At 45.9% G+C, this 14,152-nt stretch overlaps 1 protein-coding gene across 1 annotated transcript in view; it reads right to left on the reverse strand.

The window, feature by feature from the left end:
- LOC109462893 (palmitoleoyl-protein carboxylesterase NOTUM-like) overlaps positions 1–6,899 on the reverse strand; it is a 36,968-nt gene extending 30,069 nt beyond the window's left edge. The window contains exon 1 of the mRNA XM_019759523.1: positions 6,739–6,899. The gene's annotated coding sequence lies outside the window, so the exon portion shown is untranslated. The remainder of the gene's footprint in view (positions 1–6,738) is intronic.
- Positions 6,900–14,152: the final 7,253 nt, after the last annotated feature.

Here is a 14,152-nt window from a genome sequence, read left to right on the forward strand (position 1 = left end):
ATCAGGCTTCGGTCTGCTGTCTGCTCGTAGCCTCTACCAGGCTTCGGGAGGCGGCTGGAAAGAGTAGAAATCAACCGAATGGAGAGATAACATGCCAGGGGAGTTGGTTCGCTAGAGAGTGCAGTTTGCGTTGAGTACAGTTTGCCGCACTCGAACGCAAACTGTACTCTTTTAGGCTTTTAGCGGACCAACTCCCCTGGCATGTTATCTCTTTATTTGGGCGATCTCTACTCTCTCCAGCCGCCTCCCGAAGCCTGGTAGAGGCTAGCCTGTGCGCATAAGTCTGTCGTCTCTTCTTTTTTCAGAGAAGGAAAACGAGCTATCTCGGACTCTGGCAATGATCATAAGGTATGCAATTATAGCCGTGGAACACCGGGGCGTCCTTGGCCGGTACATACTATAGGTACATGTAGAACATCTTCGTGATACGAGATGGCAACGTAACGAACTGGATTGGCAAGACCATACTTACATATTATTGTCCAATGGCTTGTACATACATTTAGGGAAGGAAGACGAGTTATCTACTCTCAAAGCAGAGGTTGTGGGGGAATGATCGTTACCTTTTTATATATGGCCGTTTTTTTTGTCGCTACCCCTGTCGGTGGCCGGCGACCTTCTCTGGCTAATGGATACTGCCTGGCCAATTTGATACTGTCTTTTTGCCACCGAAAGGGATCTGCTTGGAGATTTGAGAGATCATGTAGTCTGGCAATGATCATAAGGTATGCAATAATAGCCGTGGAACACCGGGGCGTCCTTGAATAACCCGTCCTCGACGTAAAACATCTCCGTGATACGAGAAGACACATAAACACTTATAGTCCAGTGGCTTTTACATACATTTAAGAGAAGGAAGGCTGGTTATCCCGAGGTCTGGGAATGATCATATATAAGGTATGCAATAATAGCCCTGGAACACAGGGGCGTCCTTGAATAACCCGTCCTCGACGTAAAACATCTCCGTGATACGAGAAGACACATAAACACTTATAGTCCAGTGGCTTTTACATACATTTAAGAGAAGGAAGGCTGGTTATCCCGAGGTCTGGGAATGATCATATATAAGGTATGCAATAATAGCCCTGGAACACCGGGGCGTCCTTGAATAACCCGTCCTCAAGGTAAAACATCTCCGTGATATGAGAAGGCAAAGTAACGAACTGGGGTGGCAAAACCATACTTACACATATCCATTCCCACATTTTCCATTGTACAAAAAAGCGTGAAGAAGTTGAACACTCTGTCTTAGCTCAGTAACTAGAACAGTTTGTATTAGCCTAGTATAGTACCCTTGTATGTTCCTTATGTATGTTTTCTACACACGTTTGTTATGTGTCTGTTAAGTCTTGACCTGTACCTAGCCCGTCGTGGCATGAATGTACAATAAAGGTATTTCATTCATTCATCATTGTCCAATGGCTTTTACATATTAGTTCTGTGACAAAGATGCAAAAAAAATATCAGACTTGTATCTGTTACTGTACATAGAACTTTCTCACTACGACTTGTACTTAGCTCGTAAGAGCATAATGTACAATAAATTTAATGCCTTTCATTCATTCTTTAACAAACAGCGGTATAAAATCATACTTTAATGAACTATGTTCATTCTTAAGGTCGATGCCCCGAAACTCACCCTTCCTGGGCGGAATAATACACATACATTTGTAAACAAAGTAATACACATTACCCTGAAATGGTGCTACGACTACAGTATGGTACGCCCAACATATCAAGAAAAGTCCGAACACTTTTGAACGGTATTTAACGGTATAAAATATGTTTTTCCAACATAATGCTGTCAAAGAAATTGAGCCTTACTAGCACATAAGCTCATAGATTATCCAAATGATCTCGCAAATACGTCTGAATTGACAGGATTTATACACGTCGGTGCGAATCGGCCGATAATTCACGATCTCGCCAAAAACAAACAAACCAATCAGAGAAGAAAACGACGCCATGATTGCTGGTGTCGACTCCTCGTGTGAAAGATTACTTGCCGTAATTGGCGCACAATAGAATGAATGACGAGCTTTATTGCACATTTTTGCCACTCTAGGCTAGTATATTCTCCAAGCACAGATTTGAGTTTTGACTTATTTTTGGTGTGTTTTTAAGGATTTTTATCGGGCTTTCTTTTTTTCACTGGTATCTTTTTTAAGCCTACACGTGATTAAGTTTATATCCCATTGAGACTTGCGCCTGCCGGCAGCTTGAGTTGGGTTGGCGTAAAAAAAAAGATACAAGTGCAAAAAAAACGGTAAAAAAGTCTAAAAACACGCCAAAAATTAGCCTCCTGTGCAGGCTAGCGCTCCGGGGTGGGTGGGAATTTTGATACAGGGTTTTGAAGAGCTTTTAACGCGTTCTTTTAATAGCCGGTCATCCTACAACCAGCCGCGAGAGAAGGTTTCATATCGCGAAATGGAACCTTCTCTCGCGGCTATTAAAATAACGCGTTAGAAACTCTACAAAACGCTGTATCAAAATTCCCACCCGCCCCGGAGCCTGCACGGGAGGCTACCAAAAACAGGCCCAAACCCGAACCTCTGCTTAGAGAGCAGGCCCTCGGAACGCGTGGCGCATACCGATCGTACTTGGTACGTTGTTGTCAACATCGTTACGGTACATAACACAGACCTTACTACACAGGCCTACCGAACAGACACGTGCGCCTAACGCTGTACTCTCCAAGCAGAGGTTGTGGGGAATGATCGTTACCTTTTTATATATGGCCGGGTTTTTTTTTGTCCTGATCCCCACCCGTCGGTGGCCGCGGAGCTTCTCTGGCTAATGGATACTGTCTGGCCAATTTGATACTGTCTTTTTGCCACCGAGAGGGATCTGCTTGGAGATTATAACGCTGGACTCACGGCACGCAGTAGCTCACAGTTGTGCATGGGGAAACCTAGCCTCCACAGCATGCCAAAAATTGGGGGTTTGGGGGTTCTTCAGGGTCTTTGGGATCTTTTATGTGCTATTTTCTGATTGCATATAGACAACATAGCCGGCCTGGTTGAATTACCCCCGTTCCTAGAACTGGGCTAATCAGAAAACAGCCGAAGACCACCAAACCCCCAGTTCTATAAGCCTGCTACGGAGGCTAACCCAGTGTTGACTTCACGACTCACAGTTGTGCATGGGGAAACCTCTGAATGTGATACATTCGCGTACTTCAAAGGCACCCAAAACGTTTTAGGGCAAACAGTTAAACAACATTTTCTAAGACAATTTTCGGGTTATTTTATGTAGTAAGTTGAATCCTCAGGGATATCTTTTAGGCATAAGTGCAATGTCGCCGACGGAAAATGGTTGCTTATTTCGTATCGCAGGCTTATTCTAGCTATTTATTAGTGGCAATTCGAATAAAGTCTCGAAGTCTCTCAAAGTTATTTCAAACGCTTGAAGTATAAAATGATGACGAGGATCTAGAGACCAGCCGCATCTTACAAAAGGCATTTATATCAATGAATGTGTTTGTTTTGGCAAAGGGTAACGCCCTTTTTTCTCAAGGGCGACAAATACTAGCCTCTACCAGGCTTCGGGAGGCGGCTGGAAAGAGTAGAAATCGGCGAGATAACATGCCGAGGGAGTTTTTTTTATTTTTATTTTTATTTACTTCAGATTCACCTCAAAACAAGGCTCGTGAGAGCCACTTACATGTTTTGGATTACAGTGATGACTGCGTGGTCAGATATTTGTTCACCCTTGATTTAAACCGTTGGAGGTTGTAATTAGCGGTGAAACATTCACGGGGAAGCTTGTTCCACAGTTAAGTGGTTCTAAGGAAGAAACTGTCAGCATGAAATTTTCTCTTGACAGATGGACTATTGAGGAAGAAAGGGTGACTTTCTGCTGTTAAGGTGGCTAAGCGTGTTCTTGCAGAGAATGTTCTGAGTGGGGGTACAAGGGAGTGAAGTTCAGCAGAGCATCTGCCGTGGAAATATCAGTTGGCCCCCTACAGTATCGTCGGGTGCGGCAAACTGTACTCTCTAGCGGAACAACTCCTCTTGCATGTTATCTCTCTATTTGGCTCTATTTGGCCAATCTCTACTCTTTCCAGCCGCCTCCCAAAGCCTGGTAGATGCTACTCTCCAAGCAGAGTTTGTGGGGAATGATCGTTAGCTTTTGACATGTGGCCCTTTTTTGTCGCTACCTTGGGTCGCGCATTGACTCTCTCTGGCTAATTGGATACTGCCTGCCCAATTTGATACTCTATTTTTGAGACTCTAGGATCTGCTTGGAGATTAGGTAGAGGTTAGGCAAATACAACTAAACGCAGACAGAGAAATCACACACTTTGTAGGCTGAGCCGTGATTCTTGTAATTACGTTAAAGCGCAGTGAAAGAGCTGGAACCACATGAAAGACGACAACACCGACCTGGATTTGCGCCAGGAAAGACCACGCTTCGCGAGTAGACCTCGGGACGCCAACCTTCCGAGGGGCGTTTTTATTTCTTCCGCCTTCACGACTTCGAATAAGGCATTCCAGTCTTAAACCTTTACAAGAAACTCAACCATTTTCCTTTAAGTTATGTTGCGTATTCGTTGCCCTCTATCTCAATGACATTCCAAGAATTACTACATATATTAAAGGCTTCCCAATATCGGAATGTATTGGACACTACTACAAGATCAAGCTAAAGCGTACCAGATTTAAAAGCACGGTCTCCGTGATGTCTAATTTCGAATAAGGCATTCCTGTCATAAACATTAAAGAATCACAACAATTTTCCTTAAATTATGTTCCCTTCTTGACTCCTCTCTTGTCTTCTATCCCAAAGGCATTCCAGGAATTACTACATATATTACAATAATGTCTTCCCAATATCAGAGGTGCATTTAGGAACAATTATACATGTACAAGCTTACCAGATCTAAAGGCACGATTTCAGGACAAGAAATTCAACCATTTTCCTTACATTATTCTGCTTTCATGACTTCATTCTTGTCCTCTATTTCAACGGCATTCCAAGTATGGCTACATATATTACAATCATGGCTTTCCATGCCAGTATCAGAAGTGTATTGGAAACTACAGTACAAGCTTACCAGATCTAAAGGCACGGTTTTCGTGATCTTTGATGTCTCTGTCACCAGGCTAAAAGGCAAAATGTGCGGGAATCGGCCACGTTTGGTCTCGACTTGTATCAAACTGCGATGTTTGACCAGGCTGGTCAAAGTAAGTCCGCCACGGACGGTACGAAGAAGAGGTTTTGCCTTTTGGCTTTTTGCACTTTTGGCTTCAGCTTATTTTTTTACGTGTTTGTGGCGTTGCCCTTTCTTCTTTTTATTGGTATCTTTTTTTACGCCAGCCCAAAGCAAAAGTGGACAAAAAAAGAAAGCCTAATAAAATAGCCCCAAAACACGCCAAAAATTTGCCGAAGCCTAAAACGTCTACTTGGAGAGAGTAGTACGTAGCTTCGTAGTAATCTTCAAGCAGATCATACGGTGGCAAGGCAGCATCCTTTGGCTAAAGTGCCCATTAGCCACCGAAGGAAATTCCTCTGGCCAGTGGATACTGTCTTGCCACCGCATGATCTGCTTGGAGAGCAGTACGTAGCTACGTCGGTCTCCGTGGCGGGTAGCGAGTGACGGGGTCTCGGGCCCCGGTCGGGCGGCGCGTGTCCTGGGGCAGCCGGGCGAGTAAGACCGGGTGCTCCCCCGTAAGCCCGTCCGTGCCAAATTTAGCCACGAAGCCCCTGAATTGAATTAAAACAGTTTTCCTACCAGTTACCAAGACTTGCGTCAAATTTCTCCAAACGGACCGGTTTGAATTCACAGAGGGTCAGGGCTGACCTTGAATGGAAGGGAACAACCCCTCGGTGACATTTGCTCTGACCTGGCGAATTGGGCCCCCAGCGTGATCGTGGGCTTGAAAGCATTTTTCGCCGTCTCCACTGGGCAACACGGGCTATAAAAGCTAGTCTCTACCAGACTAACTACGCTGGCTATACACATATATAGGAGAATATTTGCCAGGGGAGTTTGGCCGCCTTGTAGGTTTGACAGGCCTTCGGAGGAACTACTAGTACCTCCCCGCGGCCGGACTTCCTTGGCCAATTTTACCCTCTTTTTTTGCCGAATTCTACGATCCGTATTCCCGTAGAAAGGCCTGGTGAAGGCTACATAAAATCCACGAGAGAGCACAGAACACAGCTTCCTTAGAAGGAGAATCACTCTCTACGATTCAGAAATCGGATGACTTAAACCTAAGCAAAGAACGAAAATCCGGCTTACCGACGAAAAGCTACGCGGCGTTTTGTTGTAAGAATGAATGTCTCGGACGCTGAAATCCTCTTTGTACACTTTCTTCCCAAAACAACTTCCGCAACGGCTTTTCTCTTGAGTCTCTCTCTCTCACAGCAGACCCGACGTCGTACCTGCTACAGTAACACCGTGTCGTCTGAACAGCACCGACTGCTTGGAACCGGAGCTTCGGTGCAATGACGGCCTTACCCCGAGGACAAGTGCGAGCCCCGCGCCTGGCCGCTCGCGCATGCCGCAAACCGACCAAAAACGTGCGACGACCGTCAGGAATGCCCGGCTTTCGGCGTACTCGATGTTTTTCCTCCTTTGTGTTTCCCCGAAATCGCGTCCATGTTACGCCTGTTCCACTTTTTACCGCCACGCCGCACACGTTTCTTTGATTAGTGGAGTATTTCCCCCAGTGATGCGGCAAAGAAATACATGCGTATCTAATAAAAACATCAGACACTCAGAACCGTACCTACCCCCTGTCCGTTTGATGTCCGGCCGCCGCGGTCAGAACAGTTCAACTCGCAAGACCCCGACTAACCGCTCGGCGTGTTCCTGTGCGTACGCGGAAGAAAGTTTAGTGGTGTCCCTCTAGCTTGTACGGATCCTTGCTAGCCGAAGTGTATGGCTTGCCAGTTCCGATAGAAGTGGTGGTGGATTTGAAGCGCTCGTCCCTTTTTGAGGGACCGCCGCTCTGCGCGCTTATTGGTAGACGTGCCCCGCCGTCGGCGACTACATAGGAACCTGCTTTCATGTTTAATAGGCTCCTAAACAAACAAGCCCGGGCCGACCGAGCATAAACAGTTTGATCTGCGATCAAACGGGCCCCTGGGAACCCTCGCGTAAGGCGATATGTTTGTCCGCAGGCGCGTGCATCAACAGTCAAACACATGTTTAAATTAATTATAGAATAATTATCCCCCCCCCCCTTCTTCTCACACACACTCTCGCCTTGAACACAGAAAAACCAGCGTGCGTCCTACCAGGAACGCGTCTGCTTCTCTGGACTTGAACTTCTGAATCACTTCCAGCGTGTTTAACACCGGAACGCGGCGCAGCTTTAACACAACAGCTTTATTACCACGTAAACAACGGGAACCAATAGACCAAGTAATGCCTCGCCCCTCCCTCCTAGCCTCCACCAGGCCTTCCGAAGGGCGTACGGACCGTAGCCTCCACCAGGCTTTCCTACGGGGGTACGGACTGTAGCCTCCACCAGGCCTTCCTTAGGGGGTACGGAATATTATAGCCTCCACCAGGCCTTCCTACGGGGGTACGGATCGTAGAATGTCGTATTAAAAAAAGGGAAATAGTTGGCCAGGAGAGTCAGTCCGCGAGAGGGTTAATTTTCAGTTTTCCCCCTAACCATGAGCAAATGAACTCTATGCTGGCCGAACTCCCCTCTTTTATTAGCCAAGTTTTTAACTTTTTTCGACCCCACGTTTTTAGTCTGGTCTTCAGTCCTGTCCTTGGTCTGGTGGAGACTACCTTCTAGCCTCTACCAGGCTTCGGGAGGCGGGCAGAAAGAGTAGAAATCGGTCAAATAGAGAGATAACATGCCGAGGGAGTTGGTCCGCTAGACAGTACATTTTTCGGGAGCGGCAAACTGTTCTCTCCAGCAGACCAACTCCCCCGGCATGTTATCGCTCTATTTGGCCGATTTTTACCCTTTCCAGCCGCCTTCCGAAGCCTGGTAGAGGCTAACTACCTCCCTCCCTCCTGACCGCTGTGCACCGGCTGTCGGCAGCATCAAAGCCAGGGTCGGGGCGGCGGAACGTGGGGAAACCTCGGCCGCGTGAGCGATACTTGCCCGTAACTCGTAACTTCGCGGGGTCGTGTGGCCTAGCGGCAGAGTGCGCGACTCGGAACCAAGAGGTCCCGGGTTCGAGTCCTGACATACCACCGATCTTGTGCCCTTGGAAACTGAGGCATTTTGCACGACTTTCCTCACTTCACCCAGGTGAAAATGAGTATTGTCCCCTGTGTTGGTGGCGGCATATTAAAGTTGAAAAACTTGAGCAGCGTGCCGTCACCACGTCTTGTGATTACATGTTGGAATAAAAAAAAGCTCGGAAGAACACCCCCCCCACACACATACACGCTCAAAGGTTCACCTTTTATCTGCAGGTCCAAGATTTTTCTTTAAAAGATGGACTGATTTGTATCAGCAGCGGGACTGAAATCCTATTTGCCTCTGATTTTTCCTTTAAAATAGGCAGGAAATGCTATGTCAGAAGGCTGAATTTTAAAAATTTTACGGGGGAGCATGCCCCCGAACCCCCCTAGGAACCTCGTGCCTACAGGGCTCGCTGGTCCCTTTGGACAGTAGGAAGACCACCACCCCCACCCCCCAACCAAAATCCTGTCTACGGGCATGTGATATCAACCCCCGATCTCTTTCCCCTGTACCGTCTTCCCTCATGCATATATAAGACTTACAACTTCCACATGCGGCACAGTCTTCCCTTTCACAGCGATGTTTTCTCTGCCCTCACCTCGTGGCGCCACCGACTCTTGTGTCCGTCTGTGTCTTTCTGTCATCTCAGAGAGAAAAAGTCCAACTTCCGCACAAGTGTCCTTGTGTTGTGCGTCGCGTCAAGCGCGTAGTCTCTCTACCAGACTAACTACGCTGGCTATACATAGGAGAAAATTTGCCAAGGGAGGTTGGCCGTCTTACGGGTTGACTGGCCGCGGAGGGAAAGAAACAACCTTGCCCTGGCCAATTTTACTCTCTTTTTTGCCGAATTCTACGATCCGTATTCCCGTCGAAAGGCCTGGTGGAGGCTATCAAGCGCGACACTATAGGACAATACGACGAACCGGGATACAACAGAGAGAGATACCAGCACAGGAAAAACAGGAAGGGCCCCGCGCTTCCACAATAAACACGAGTTAAATGTATCTGTCAGGCGGCATTAGGCTCGGAGGTCCCGCCGGATCAACCCGTCATGGTCCGGGCGGAGAAAGCGGCTTCTCTTTACCCCAATGACAATATTGATTCTGCCGTGTTGCCTTACCTGTATGTACCTGGCGCACCTGCCGTAGCCAAGGTAAGGCGCCGCACAGGTATTAACCCACCTGACACCCAGGTCTATACCCGGACAAACAAGCCGCTCCATCAAGTGGCCGATTTACGCCAGAGTTTACAAATATTGGGGCGCGCCGCTGCTTTGTGCTTTGGTTTCTCCCGTTGGCGGGAGTGTTTTATAATGGAAAGTTTCTAAATATTAGTCCGGGCTACCGTCGCCTAGCCTCTACCAGGCACCGCGGATCGCTGGAAAAATAGTAGAAATTGGCCGAAATAAAGGGATACTAGTAGTATACCAGAGAAGATCCTGGGCCATAGAAAATCCATGGGTCGCTAATTAGATCTTCTATGGCCCGGGATCTTCTCTGGTATACAGTCCCTTTATTTCGGCCAATTTCTACTATTTTTCCAACGATCCGCGGTGCCTGGTAGAGGCTACCGTCGCGTTCATGTGTGTGGGCTGGGGGGATAGGAAAGCGTACTCTTCAAGCAGAGTTTTTTCTTTTTTTGTATTCCAACATTTAATCGCAAGACGTGGTGACGGCACACTAAAGTTTTTTTTATACTTATATTAATGCCGCCAACAACACATGGGACAATGCAATACTACAAGCAGAGGTTTGGGTTTTGGCTTATTTTTGGCGTGTTTTAGGCTTTTTTATCGGGCTTCCCTTTTTTGCATTGGTATCTTTTTTTACGCTAACCCAACGTTACCAGTACCAAAAAGAAAGCCCGATAAAAAAGGCCTAAAAATGCCAAAAAAAAAAGCCCAAACCCAAACCTCTGCTTGGAGAGTAATAAAAGAACAAAGAAGTGATGTCATAGGTCATACCCAAGGGCAAGGTACTAGGGCATGTTCACGACCTCTAAGCAGAGGTAGCGTTTTTCTAGCTGACCGGTTCTCTGTTATTAACTGTCTCTTAATAGCTGGGGTCGTGTGGCGTATATAACGACAGAGTGCTCGACTCGGAATCAAGAGGTCCCGGGTTCGAGTCCTGACATGCCACCGATCTTGTGTCCTTGGGAAAGGCACTTTACACGACTTTCCTCACTTCGCTCAGGTGAAAATGAGTATTGTATTGTCCCGTGTGTTGGTGGCGGCATTAATATAAGTTTGAAAAACTTGAGTGTGCCGTCACCACGTCTTGTAATTACATGTTGGAAATTATTAAAAAAAAAGGAAAGTTTCTAAATGTTAGTCCGGGCTACCGTCGCAGTCATGTGTGTGGGCTGGGGGGATAGGAAAGTGTACTCTTCAAGCAGAGTTTTTTTTTCTTTTTTTGTATTCCAACATTTAATCGCAAGACGTGGTGGCGGCACACTTAAGTTTTTTTATACTTATATTAATGCCGCCAACAACACATGGGACAATGCAATACTACAAGCAGAGGTTTGGGTTTTGGCTTATTTTATCCGGCTTCCTTTTTTGCATTGGTATCTTTTTATTTTTACGCTAAACCAAAGTTACCGATGCCAAAAAGAAAGTCCGATAAAAAAAGCCACAGAAACGCCAAAATAAGCCAAAACCCAAACCGAAAATCTGAAGTATCGCTAATTTACAAATTACAATACAATTTCGCTAATTTACATGTATATATACATATAACTCAACATAGAATGTGGTCACTATTGAGTACAACTCAACAGTATAAATACCAATACAGGGTACTCACCAATAACAGCAAAGTTACTTTCTTCTCCTCCTTTCTTCTCCAAACCAGGGGAATCGTCAAGAAAAAAACCCACTAAGATGAAACAAAAAAAAATACCAGACAAACTGTTAGCCCAATAAACATAGAATGCTCTCCAGGATGCTACTTGAAATAAAAATACAATTTCCAGTCGCTAGGCGAGTAGAATGTGGTTGAATGTGCTTGTATGTATGTACAAGTGCACACACAGTCTAATAGTGAAGAAACCCCCGGGCACAGCGGGCTATATACTATTATAGTTAGCCTGACTGAACCTCGCTTTTCGCCGGCTCCCTAGTAGTCCCCGGAGCTTGGGTTTCACAGGCTACTATTATAGTGTACTACATCTGTATCTCCAGGGCATTAGTATTACTGGATTGCGTACAGATAAGTTGAGGGGAGACCCGCGATTGTGTTTGATCTCAATTCTCCGCCGCCAACTGAAGCGTCTCCTGCCCCCTGACCCCGCCAACCCAACCGTAAGACTCTCGCGTGAGAAGACCAAACTACGCACAATTGCCCGCTTCTGATACTGTTTCCATTCCCCATTCAAGTTTTGTTACCCTCGGGTCATGACATGCCGTAATAGCCGCATCCGGAGCTTTATTTGCAACAGTCGGTTTATTTCAGATCAGAAATAGCAAAGGTGATACTGGATATATTTTTTTGCATTCAATCATTTTCAATCAACCCGATATAGAGATGATGTCATGTCGTAATGACCTCATTCATTCATGCAATCATTGGTTTATTTTAGATCAGAAATGCTCAATGACGAATTGTGGTGTATCATTACTTCGACTAGAATCGTGCGAAATCTTAGCCTGAAGGACGAACGTCAAATGCTAATCTTAAAAGTGCTTTAAAAGGTTAACAGACACACTTGACATGGGCTGAATGCATTTTTCACACCCCTGCACACAAAGCTTCAGTTTACAGATTCGTGCGCTTTTGTTAAGTCTAAGAACGCATAGCGGCCTTTTTTTTTGTTCATATTCACCGTTGGAAACAGTATCACTGATGTTTCGGTGTCCAGTAAATGACTTGAATACACTGCGAGGTATTGTGGAGATGGTAGTGTAAGGGTAAAACCTTGGGAGAGAACTCAAAGCGAGTAATCGGGTCCTCAGGCAAGGCTCTTAGGCAGTGAAAGACGCATCATGTGTAAGTTATGTCTTACACACACGGTAGTGAATTCACCATGCAGTCCCAAGTCAAAGAAAAAACAGATTTTTATGGCACCGGTTAATATATACTTCCTAATGTCCAGGAAAATTACATGCATATCATATAAAAAGCGCACAACAAAAAATGATACAAGGTGACTCGAAGTAACAATACAAAGTGGTGAACGGAGGTGTGTGATGTCAAAGATCATCAAATAGCTTTAGGAGTAAGTTTTTGAAATTTTAAAGAATTCAATCGTATTCATCAATCGATGAAATGAAAATAAATGTGGAACCTGTTGTGGCGACAAACTTTTGAACAAATAGAAAGGTTGTGGATGCTAGTGAAACGTCTGACCGTTTCCAAAATCATATCCAGTTGCTTGAGTAACTGTTGTTTAATTAATTTGGTGTGTTTTGAACAAATATGAAAAAAAAACAGTTACTCAAGCAACTCGATATGATTTTCCAAAACCATATCCAGTTGCTTGAGTAACTTTTAAAGTTTAAGGCATATTTTATCACCTGGATGTCTAACCTTCACTGACGTATTTTGAATAACTAATCTTTGAAAAATCATGATATCTAACTAGCGCCAAACGTATTAAGGAAACGTAAAACTCAAACACACACGTACGTGCGCGTGTGAAAACAACACCAGCTGTACTTACGCAAAACTCTGTCCTGCGGGGCCGAGTTACCGAAAGACGTCACACGTGCGGCGACGGGAGACTGAAAGCAGGATATTTTGAAAATAACGGAACGCGAAGAGCCTGGGAGAAGCTGGGAATGACGCCAGAGTGTAACCATACCTTCCACAGTCCTTCTGCTTCTCTCAGGGGCACAGGAGACCCAAATGCGATTTGTTTTGGGCCGCCCAAGTTTAAACAAACACCGAGGCGCTTAGGGGATCATTTTGGCGCGAAGCTCGCTAATATCCGGCTTACGGGGGCTTGTGTCAGCTTCTGCTTGTTACAGTTCCGCTGTTTGGCGTGCCTCGGGGCGGAATGAATGGGATGGTTGGCCGCTAAGTATTTTGTACGTACATTAGCCTCCATAGTATGCCAAAAACTTGGGGTTTTGGGGGTCTTCGGGAGCTTTTATGTGCTATTTTCTGATTGCATATAGACAACATAGCCGGCCTGGTTGAATTACCCCCGTTTTTTTGCCAATCAGAAAACAGCCGAAGACCACCAAACCCCCAGTTCTATAAGCCTGCTACGAAGACTATATACTTTGTGGCGAAAGTTTACTGCGTTGAGTAAGAAATTTACGCTAAAAAGTCTTTAATTTATCCACCTTGTTTGTATCGGTTATATATAGTTAAGACATGATGTTAATTTGTTGCACGTGAGCTGTTTTAGTAAGAGTAAAAAGACAGTGAATTGAGTAATAGCACGGTTACGTGAAGGCGGGTTTCTTCATAAGGGCGCGGATAGAGATCGGCGTCTGCCTTTGATAGGCGCGCTTCTTGTGTATAAACACGCCAGGCCGGGGATCTGCCGAAGGTCGGCCGTGCCAACCCTCCCGGCTTTAATGGCAGGCCGCGGATTACGCCACTCACAGTCGGGATTTGCCTAGCCTCCACAGCATGCCAAAAACTGGGGGGTTGGGGGAGGGGGTCTTCAGGGTCTTTGGGAGCTTTTATGTGCTATTTTCTCATTGCCTATACTATAGACAACATAGCCGGCCTGGTTGAATTCGTTTTTTGGGCTAATCAAAAAACAGCCGAAGACGACCAAACCCCCAGTTCTATAAAGTATAAGCCTGCTACGGAGGCTAGGCTTTACCGGGGTACGCGCCCACTTGCCTGGAATCTCAAGGATTTGTGTGGCTAGCCTCCGTAGCAGGCTTATAGAACTGGGGGTTTGGTGGTCTTCGGCTGTTTTCTGATTAGCCCAGTTCTAAAAAACAGGGGTAATTCAACCAGGCCGGCTATTTGGTCTATATGCAATCAGAAAATAGCACATAAAAGCTCCCAAAGACCCCTGAAGACCCCCCCCCC

This window comes from Branchiostoma belcheri, unplaced genomic scaffold (genome assembly GCF_001625305.1).
Source record: "Branchiostoma belcheri isolate BF01 breed outbred unplaced genomic scaffold, Haploidv18h27 scaffold12, whole genome shotgun sequence".
NCBI lineage: Eukaryota > Metazoa > Chordata > Leptocardii > Amphioxiformes > Branchiostomatidae > Branchiostoma > Branchiostoma belcheri.